This window comes from Triticum dicoccoides, chromosome 6A (assembly GCF_002162155.2).
Source record: "Triticum dicoccoides isolate Atlit2015 ecotype Zavitan chromosome 6A, WEW_v2.0, whole genome shotgun sequence".
Taxonomy (NCBI): domain Eukaryota; kingdom Viridiplantae; phylum Streptophyta; class Magnoliopsida; order Poales; family Poaceae; genus Triticum; species Triticum dicoccoides.
Genome location: NC_041390.1, coordinates 612,848,074 through 612,858,990, shown reverse-complemented (window position 1 = coordinate 612,858,990; position 10,917 = coordinate 612,848,074).

Sequence of the window (10,917 nt, the reverse complement as noted above, 5' to 3'; positions counted from 1 at the left end):
ATACTCAAACTGATGGGTACAAACATTATTGTCCACATGGTACAACCGCATACACATCACTGTAATTAATTTTTAGTGTTCACGTCGCTTAAGAATAGACCACGAAAGGAGCCAATGCGTACACTGATAGAAATCCAGCAACTGAGAGAATTTTTTCGATAAAGAACACTTTATTACTTAAAAGGTTTAAGCATTACACCTGGCCTCTGCATAACTAAGATGCACACGGCCATTAACAAGCCTAACTTCTAAAAAAAGAGAAAAAGGCGGAATACAAGTAATCATGTGGAGACTGTATAACGCCTAAGACGTAGGAGGGCCAATCCGAAGATCATGCTGCCATCCATGTTGGGTAAAGGTATCTCTCGTCGTGGCCTCCATAAGCAGGTCTTGATTCTCAATGTTGTAGAGACGACCATAAACGTAGCATGCCGGTACATCTGTAGAACCTGCATAAGAGAAGAGAAGAATTGCAATGGAGAGAAAAATGGCCTACAACTATGTAGTTTCAGTAGATTATAAAATAAATTAGCACACCATACATAATTTAGGAACCATAACTACGCATTTGCTTTCCAGTCTTCATCTATGAGCGCAACCAGGTCAGCGGTCCTTTGGCGATGATACGAAGGATGACCATGCTACCTTGTTTTCGTTGAAACGGGCTTTCGTGCCGCTTTATATATAAAGCAACACAGTCAAACCGATAGATGGTGATGAGGAGATCCTCTTACAAAGAAGATAAAGAAACATGAATACAAGAGAGTCAACACCCTACCAAAAAGCAACCAAGACTACCGACAAGGATGGGGACTCGCCGCCAAAGGAAATCGCCGCCCCACGTTGCGCCGCTTGCGCCGCGCACACCAAGAGAAACATCAGTTATTACATTGTAATTTCAGCAACTTGAAACAAGATAGCCACCAAACGCAAGAACTTCCCCTGCCCCTGTGTTGTCCCTCGATATAGGTTCTTAAATGTTTGGGTGACATGAATATTACTCCCTCCGTTCACTATCATAAGATGTTTTGGATATTTCAATATGCATTACATATGGACAGAATGAGTGAACGAACACATTAAAATGTGCTTACATACGTCCGATTCAGAAAAAGTTCAGAACATCTTATAATAGTGAACCGAGGGAGTACCTCCTAAGTGGTAGTAGATCATTAATACCCTACCAAATGTTACTGTAGGCAGTTTACGTCATGCAATTCGGTAGAAAATTTCGGGAATCATTGTATCCATTTTAAGCCTCGCACATACGAGGAAAACCACATGCATGGTAATTATGCATGCTTTAATTTTGTATTTGTCATTATTATGTTCGAGCTTTGCATCATAGATGTACTTCAAATGTTACAAAAATATCGATAGTGTTTGTTTCTAGAAAAAAGAGTCCAAAAAATTTCCATGGATGACAAAAATTATTGTGATGATCAAATTAAGTAATATATGCTCTAGTGACTTTCACATTTACACTTACTTTTTGTCAGACTGGAAAAACATGAAGTAATATTAAATGTACAGTCTAATTTTTGTTATTCTATATTATTTTTCATGTTGTTGTAGTTGTACTACAGAATTTTGTTAGTATCTTCAATTTGCATACGTTTCTTGACTTGGTGCAACCGTGTTTGATTGTATTAGGGAGTAATTAGTGGTATATTCTATATCATCAAACTTCCTAAATAGAGTTTTTTTCAACACAGTACACACGCTCATACATACACACATACATTCATCCCTATGAACGCACGCACGCACGCACATCCTATCCATATGAGCATCCCAAGAGACTGAGCCGGCACATCATCTTGAGATTGATGAAGTCGCCACAGACGTCTTGGTAGTCGACGGGAAAGTCTCCTTCCACTTAACGCACATCGCCGAAAGGGCTGAAATAAATCCAGAAAAATGTGAACACTAATGTCAAGTCTAGACTTGAAGTATGCTAGACTAAGGATATCACTATCCTACTAACCATCCAACCACAGATTGGTTCACACTTTTTTTAAATTGCCAAATCAAATTTTACGGAGTTCAAAATGATGCACTTTTGCCCCGGACGGCCAAGATTAAAAGTATGTCAGCTCTAGGCAGGTATGGTGGTGCACCCTAAAAGAACTCAAAAACTATACCCGTGGTGCTGTTTAGTTGAGAATTCCGTACGAGTATAGAGTTAGTAAATCAATAAGCCTAGCAAGATTCTTCACCTTGCATGCTCACTACACTATTAGTACTGACATCCTGATTTCTGCAAGCGAAAAAACAGGGGAAGAAGTTAGCATGCATGCATCGATTCTGAATCTTGATAGAGTTTGACGACACGAACCCATGATTGGAATTGGACGCAGACGAAAGTTGTTGATTAACAATTGGTTGGGTAGCAAAGAATGGATGCAGTTGCTCTGTCTTTTGGAAAGCCGGCCCAGATGTGACCAGGTCCACTGAAATTTGATCACCTTTCTGGCTTTTGTCACAGATATACACCTTCGTCACAAAGCGTGTGTTTTCCACGTGGCGATATTTCCCCCAGTGATTCCTCAAAAAAACTAATCGCCTTTGTGGCTCTGTCACAGATTTACACGTCACAAAGCGTGTGTTTTCCCGATGGGGATCCTTGCCCCGTGATTCCTCAAATATTAAAGCGTGTGTTTCATAATTCATATGATATTCATGGTAAATATCGTTTCTTCATGCAAACCAACCTATGATTCGGTAGTTAGAGGAACAGTTGTATTTCCAGCCCATTAAGATTCAAATCCTGATGTCCACATTATTTTTAAGGATGAGTGTTTGCGTGTATATATGAACGCTTGCATTTGTACTGTGTTTGAAAAATAATGTTTCTCCATCTAGTCAAACCATCAAAGGCTCATAACCACCATAACTCTTGAGAAGAAAATGTTACGCCCATGTTGAAATGTATGAATAGAAATGTTTTTTGATTCGTCATGGCATGCCCAACGGCCTACCCTAAATCGAACACACTAAACGATAATGGAAAAGGATATGGGAGCCGATCATCAAATCTCGTGCATCAAATAAAAGCGTACATGATACTTTTCTTAATATAGTGAAAAAATACATAACAAAATTACCCTATTTTAAATCTTTGCTGGACGTGGGCATGTCACTACTAGGAAAAACTTTATACACAGAACCTTAACAGTAGCGCTGGATAAAATGTGGCGTTACTGCTACTTAGCAGTAGCGCGTGTCCAAAGAAGACGCTACTGCTATATACATAGCAGTAGCGCGGTAGGGACAAAGAGCGCTACTACTAAAATTGCTCCATCGTTGCCGCCAGGCTAAGTGAAGTAGTAGCGCTTTCCTTTGAAACGCGCTACTGCTAGGTAGTTTAGCAGTAGCGATTTCCCCTAACACGCACTACGGTTAAACCCATCCTATCTTCTTCATCGTCCGCCCCACACTCTCCCCTCTCCACTCCCACTCTCACTCCCCACGTACCCCGTCGTCCGTCGCCGCCGACATCGTCCCCACGCACCACTGTCCTCGCCCACCGCCGCCGATGCTCCTACTCCTCCTCCACCGAGGTAGTTCCTCGATCGACCCATCCTCCTTCCACCTCCCTCCCCTCCTCGTCCCTCTCCCGATCCCTCCCTCCTTCCCTCTCCCTCCTCACTCCCGCCTCCTCCCTCCCACCTCCCTCCCTGCCTCGTCCGTCCTCTCCTCTCCCTACCTCATCCGTCCTCCTCCTCCCTGCCTCATCAGTCTGCCTCCTCCCTTCCACCCTCACTCACCCCTCCCTTCGTTCCTACTCCCTCCACTTCCCTCTGTTTTGAAATTTTAAGAATAGAAATTTTTAGGTATTAAATTTAGTAATAGGAGTAAGAAAATTTAGGGTAGAACTAGAGTAATAAAAAACTTAGTAAGTGTTTAATAGACATAGTTTATTTAGTAAGTGGTTAATAGAACTAGTTTATTTATAGTAAGTGCTTAATAGAACTAGTTTATAGTAAGTGGTTAATAGAACTAGTTTATTTAGTAAGTGCTTAATAGAACTAGTTTAGAGAGAGAGACCTATATTGGCAAATTTAGTTATGTTAGGATTATATATAAGATATTTTGAAATGTTTTTGTTCATATTTTCAACCATTGAAATGCAATGACCATCAAGTTTCAATGCTCATATGATGTAGATTTAAACATGTATATCTAGTGTTGCTCAAATAGGATATGTGCTTGCCCAAGTGGACATGTTTGCATGGAACACTGATACGTCTCCAACGTATCTATAATTTTTGATTGTTCCATGCTATTATATTATCAACCTTGGATGTTTTATATGCATTTATATGCTATTTTATATGATTTTTGGGACTAACCTATTAACCTAGAGCCCAGTGCCAGTTTCAGTTTTTTCCTTGTTTTAGAGTATCACAGAAAAGGAAATTCAAACGGAGTCCAATTGACCTGAAACTTCACGGAACTTATTTTCGGACCAGAAGAAGCCCATTGAGTATCGGAGATGGACCAGGAGAGTCCTGGGCTGCCCACGAGGGTAGGGGGCGCGCCCACCCCCCCCCCCTCCCCCGAGCGCGCCCCCTGCCTCGTGGACAACATGGAGGTCCACCGACGTACTTCTTCCTCCCATATATACCCATATACCCTAAAAACTTCGGGGAGCACAATAGATCAGGAGTTCCGCTGCCAGAAGCCTCTGTAGCCACCGAAAACCTATCTAGACCCGTTTCGGCACCCTGCCGGAGGGGGAATCCCTCTCCGGTGGCCATCTTCATCATCCCGGTGCTCTCCATGATGAGGAGGGAGTAGTTCTCCCTCGGGGCTGAGGGTATGTACCAGTAGCTATGTGTTTGATCTCTCTCTCTCTCGTGTTCTTGAGGTGGTACGATCTTGATGTATCGCGAGCTTTGCTATTATAGTTGGATCTTATGATGTTTCTCCCCCTCGAATCTCTTGTAATGGATTGAGTTTTCCCTTTGAAGTTATCTTATCAGATTGAGTCTTTAAGGATTTGAGAACACTTGATGCATGTCTTGCGTGGGATACCCGTGGTGACAATGGGGTATTCTATTGATCCACTTGATGTATGTTTTGGTGATCAACTTGCGGGTTCCACCCATGAACCTATGCAAAGGGGTTGGCACACGTTTTCATCTTGACTCTCCGGTAGAAACCTTAGGGCATTCTTTGAAGTACTTTGTGTTGGTTTGAATAGATGAATCTGAGATTGTGTGATGCATATCGTATAATCATACCCACGGATACTTGAGGTGTCATTAGAGTATCTAGGTGACATTAGGGTTTTGGTTGATTTGTGTCTTAAGGTGTTATTCTAGTACGAACTCTAGGGATGTTTGTGACACTTATAGGAATAGCCCAACGGATTGATTGGAGAGAATAACTTTGAGGTGGTTTCGTACCCTACCATAATCTCTTCGTTTGTTCTCCGCTATTAGTGACTTTGGAGTGACTCTTTGTTGCATGTTGAGGGACAGTTATGTGATCCAATTATGTTATTATTGTTGAGAGGACTTGCACTAGTGAAAGTATGAACCCTAGGCCTTGTTTCAACGCATTGCAATACCGTTTACGCTCACTTTTATCACTTGCTACCTTGTTGTTTTTATATTTTCAGATTACAAAAACTATTATCTACCATCCATATACCACTTGTATCATCATCTCTTCGCCGAACTAGTGCACCTATACAATTTACCATTGTATTGGCTGTGTTGGGGACACAAGAAACTCTTTGTTATTTGGTTGCAGGATTGCTTGAGAGAGACCGTCTTCATCCTACGCCTCCCATGGATTGATAAACCTTAGGTCATCCACTTGAGGGAAATTTGCTACTGTCCTACAAACCTCTGCACTTGGAGGCCCAACAACGTCTACAAGAAGAAGGTTGTGTAGTAGACATCAAGCTCTTTTCTGGCGCCATTGCCGGGGAGGATAGCGCTTGAAGGTATATCTTTAGATCTTGCAATCGAGTCTTTTAGTTTCTTGTTTTATCACTAGTTTAGTCTATAAAATAAAACAAAAAATGGAATTAAGTTTGCCTCATATGCTTCATCACTTTAATATCTTTCGTGAGTATGATGGAAAGGAAAATTGTGCCAAAGTGTTAGAAGAAGAATGCATTAAAATGTTTGGCACTAAATCTTTGAATGATGAGCATGATTGCAATGTTTTTAGTATGAATTCCTTGAATATCCATGATGCTAATGATATGCAAAGCCACAAGCTTGGGGAAGCTATGTTTGATGAAGATGATATTTTTTGTCCCCCAAGTTTTGATGAGCAAATTTATTATGATGAAAGCATGCCTCCTATTTATGATGATTATATTGATGAAAGTGGATTTTGAGAGGCCATGACTTTACTTTGTGATGAATCCACTATTCCGAAAGAGGTTCAAATTGATTATGAGAACAAAGTTGCTATCTATGATGATTATTGTGATGACTTGTATGCTATAAAGAATAATGATATCCATGAAACTTGTCATCATGATTTTAGTTTTCAATTGGATTATGCCTCACATGATAATTATTTGTTGAGTTTGCTCCCACTATTATTCATGAGAAGAATTTTGCTTATGTGGAGAGTAGTAAATTTTATATGCTTGTAGATCAAGAAAAGAATGCTTTAGGTGATAGTTATATTGTTGAATTCATTCATGATGCTACTGAAAATTATTATGAGGGAGGAACATATGCTTGTAGGAATTGCAATAATATCAAGTTTCCTCTCTATGTGCTTAAAGTTTTGAAGTTATGCTTGTTTTGCCCTCCTATGCTAGTTTATTATTGTTCCCATAAGTTGTTTGCTCACTAAATCCCTATGCATAGGAAGAGGGTTAGGCTTAAATGTTCTAGTCATATTCTTCATGATGCTCTCTTTATGTTTCAATTCTTATCCTTTATGTGAGCATCGTTGAAATCATCATGCCTAGCTAGGGGTGTTAAACGTTAGCGCTTGTTGGGAGGCAACCCAACTTTATTTTTGTTCCTTGCTTTTTGCTCCTGTTTAGCAATAAATAATTTATCTAGCCTCTGTTATGATTGAGTTTTTATGTTTTAATTAGTGTTTGTGCCAAGTAGAACCGTTGGGAAGACTTGGGGAAAGTCTTGTTGATCTTGCTGTAAAAAACAGAAACTTTAGCGCTCACGAGAATTGCTGCCATTTTTATTTGGATAGTGATATTTAGTTAATTATTTTTGAAGATGACTAATAGATAAATTCCTCACGTCCATAAATTTATCTTAGAATTTTTGGGGTTCCATAAGTTTGCTTTAGCTACAGATTACTACAGACTGTTCTGTTTTTGACAGATTCTGTTTTTCGTGTGTTGTTTGCTTATTTTAATGAATCTATGGCTAGTAAAATAGTTTATAAACCATAGAGAAGTTGGAATACAGTAGGTTTAACACCAATATAAATAAAGAATGAGTTCATTACAGTACCTTGAAGTGGTGTTTTGTTTTCTTTCGCTAACGGAGCTTACGAGTTTTCTGTTAAGTTTTGTGTTGTGAAGTTTTCAAGTTTTGGGTGAAGATTCGATGGACTATGGAATAAGGAGTGGAAAGAGCCTAAGCTTGGGGATGCCCAAGGCACCCCGAGTTAATATTAAAGGACAACCAAAATCCTAAGCTTGGGGATGCCACGGAAGGCATTCCCTCTTTTGTCTTCGTTTATCGGTAACTTTACTTGGAGCTAGATTTTTGTTTACCACATGATATGTGTTTTGCTTGGAGGGTCATTCCATTTTATTTTGTTTTGCTTGCTGTTTCAATAAAATACCAAGATCTGAAATTATTAAATGTTAGAGAGTATTCACATAGTTGCATAATTATTCAACTACTCATTGATCTTCACTTATATCTTTCGGAGTAGTTTGTCGCTGCTCTAGTGCTTCACTTATATCCTTTTAGAGCACGGTGGTGGATTTATTTTATAGAAATAATTGAGCTCTCATGCTTCACTTATATTATTTTGAGAGTTTTTAGAACAGCATGGTAGTTTGCTTTGGTTATGAAACTAGTCCTAATATGATAGGCATCCAAGTGAGATATAATAAAAAAACTTTCATATAAAGTGCATTGAATACTATGAGAAGTTTGATTCCTTACGATTGTTTTGAGATATGGAGATGGTGATATTAGAGTCATGCTACTTGAGTAGTTGTGAATTTGAGAAATACTTGTGTTAAAGTTTGTGATTCCCGTAGCATGCACGTATGGTGAACCGTTATGTGATGAAGTCGGAGCATGATTTATTTATTGATTGTCTTCCTTATGAGTGGTGGTCGGGGACGAGCGATGGTATTTTCCTACCAATCTATCCCCCTAGGAGCATGCGCGTAGTACTTTGTTTCGATAACTAATAGATTTTTGCAATAAGTATGTGAGTTCTTTATGACTAATGTTGAGTCCATGGATTATACGCACTCTCACCCTTCCAACATTGCTAGCCTCTCTAGTACCGCGCAACTTTCGCCGGTACCTTAAACCCACCATATATCTTCCTCAAAACAGCCACCATTCATAATTCTTTCATACATGTCACTCATGAGTCATTGCACATCCCGGCACACCGCCGGAGGCATTCATATAGAGTCATATCTTGTCCTAAGTATCGAGTTGTAATTCTTGAGTTCTAAGAAAATAAAAGTGTGATGATCATCATTATTAGAGCATTGTCCGAGTGAGGAAAGGATGATGGAGACTATGATTTCCCCACAAGTCGGGATGAGACTCTAGACGAAAAAAAAAGCGGCCAAAGAAGCCCAAATAAAAAAAGGCCATAAAAAGAGAAGGCCCAAATAAAAAAAATAAAAAAATGAGAGAAAAAGAGAGAAGGGGCAATGCTACTATCCTTTTACCACACTTGTTAGCACCATGATCTTCATGATAGAGAGTCTCCTATGTTGTCACTTTCATATACTAGTAGGAATCTTTCATTATAGAACTTGGCTTGTATATTCCAATGATGGGCTTCCTCAAAATGCCCTAGGTCTTCGTGAGCAAGCGAGTTGGATGCACACCCACTTAGTTTCTTTTTGAGATTTCATACACTTATAGCTCTAGTGCATCCTTTGCATGGCAATCCCTACTCACTCACATTGATATCTATTGATGGGCATCTCCATAGCCTGTTGATACGCCTAGTTGATGTGAGACTATCTTCTCCTTTTTGTCTTCTCCACAACCACCATTCTATTCCACCTATAGTGCAATGTCCATGGCTCATGCTCATGTATTGCGTGAAGACTGAAAAAGTTTGAGAACATCAAGAGTATGAAACAATTGCTTGGCTTGTCATCGGGGTGGTGCATGATTTAAATATTTTGTGTGGTGAAGATAGAGCATAGCCAGACTATATGATTTTATAGGGATAGCTTTCTTTGGCCATGTTGTTTTGAGAAGACGTGATTACTTGGTTAGTATGCTTGAAGTATTATTATTTTTATGTCAATATTAAACTTTTGTCTTGAATCTTATGGATCTGAATATTCTTGCCACAATAAAGAGAACTACATTGATAAATATGTTAGGTAGCATTACACATCAAAAATTCTGTTTTTATCATTTACCTACTCGAGGACGAGCAGGAATTAAGCTTGGGGATGCTGATACGTCTCCAACGTATCTATAATTTTTGATTGTTCCATGCTATTATATTATCAACCTTGGTTGTTTTATATGCATTTATATGCTATTTTATATGATTTTTGGGACTAACCTATTAACCTACAGCCCAGTGCCAGTTTCAGTTTTTTCCTTGTTTTAGAGTATCGCAGAAAAGGAAAATCAAACAGAGTCCAATTGACCTGAAACTTCATAGGACTTATTTTTGGACCAGAAGAAGCCCACGGAGTATCAGAAATGGACCAGGAGAGTCCCGGGCTGCCCATGAGGGTGGGGGGTGCGCCCACCCCCCCTCCCCTGGGCATGCCCCCTGCCTCGTGGACAGCCCGGAGGTCCACTGACGTACTTCTTCCTCCCATATATACCCATATAGCCTAAAAACTTCGGGGACCACAATAGATCGGGAGTTCCACCGCCAGAAGCCTACGTAGCCACTGAAAACCAATCTAGACCCGTTTCGGCACCCTGCCGGAGGGGGAATCCCTCTCCGGTGGCCATCTTCATCATCCTGGTGCTCTCTGTGACGAGGAGGGAGTAGTTCTCCCTCGGGGCTGAGGGTATGTACCAGTAGCTATGTGTTTGATCTCTCTCTCTCTCTCTCTCGTGTTCTTGAGGTGGTACGATCTTGATGTATCGCGAGCTTTGCTATTATATTTGGATCTTATGATGTTTCTCTCCCTCTACTCTCTTGTAATGGATTGAGTTTTCCCTTTGAAGTTATCTTATCGGATTGAGTCTTTAAGGATTTGAGAACACTTGATGTATGTCTTGCGTGGAATACACTTGGTGACAATGTGGTATTCTATTGATCCACTTGATGTATGTTTTGTTGACCAACTTGCGGGTTCCGCCCATGAACCTATGCATAGGGGTTGGCACACGTTTTCGTCTTGACTCTCCGGTAGAAACTTTAGGGCACTCTTTGAAGTACTTTGTGTTGGTTTGAATAGATGAATCTGAGATTGTGTGATGCATATCGTATAATCATACCTACGGATACTTGAGGTGACATTGGAGTATCTTGGTGACATTAGGGTTTTGGTTGATTTGTGTCTTAAGGCATTATTCTAGTACGAACTCTAGGGCTGTTTGTGACACTTATAGGAATATCCCAACGGATTGATTGGAAAGAATAACTTTGAGGTGGTTTCGTTCCCTACCATAATCTCTTCGTTTGTTCTCCGCTATTAGTTACTTGGGAGTGACTCTTTGTTGCATGTTGAGGGATATTTATGTGATCCAATTATGTTATTATTGTTGAGAGGACTTGCAC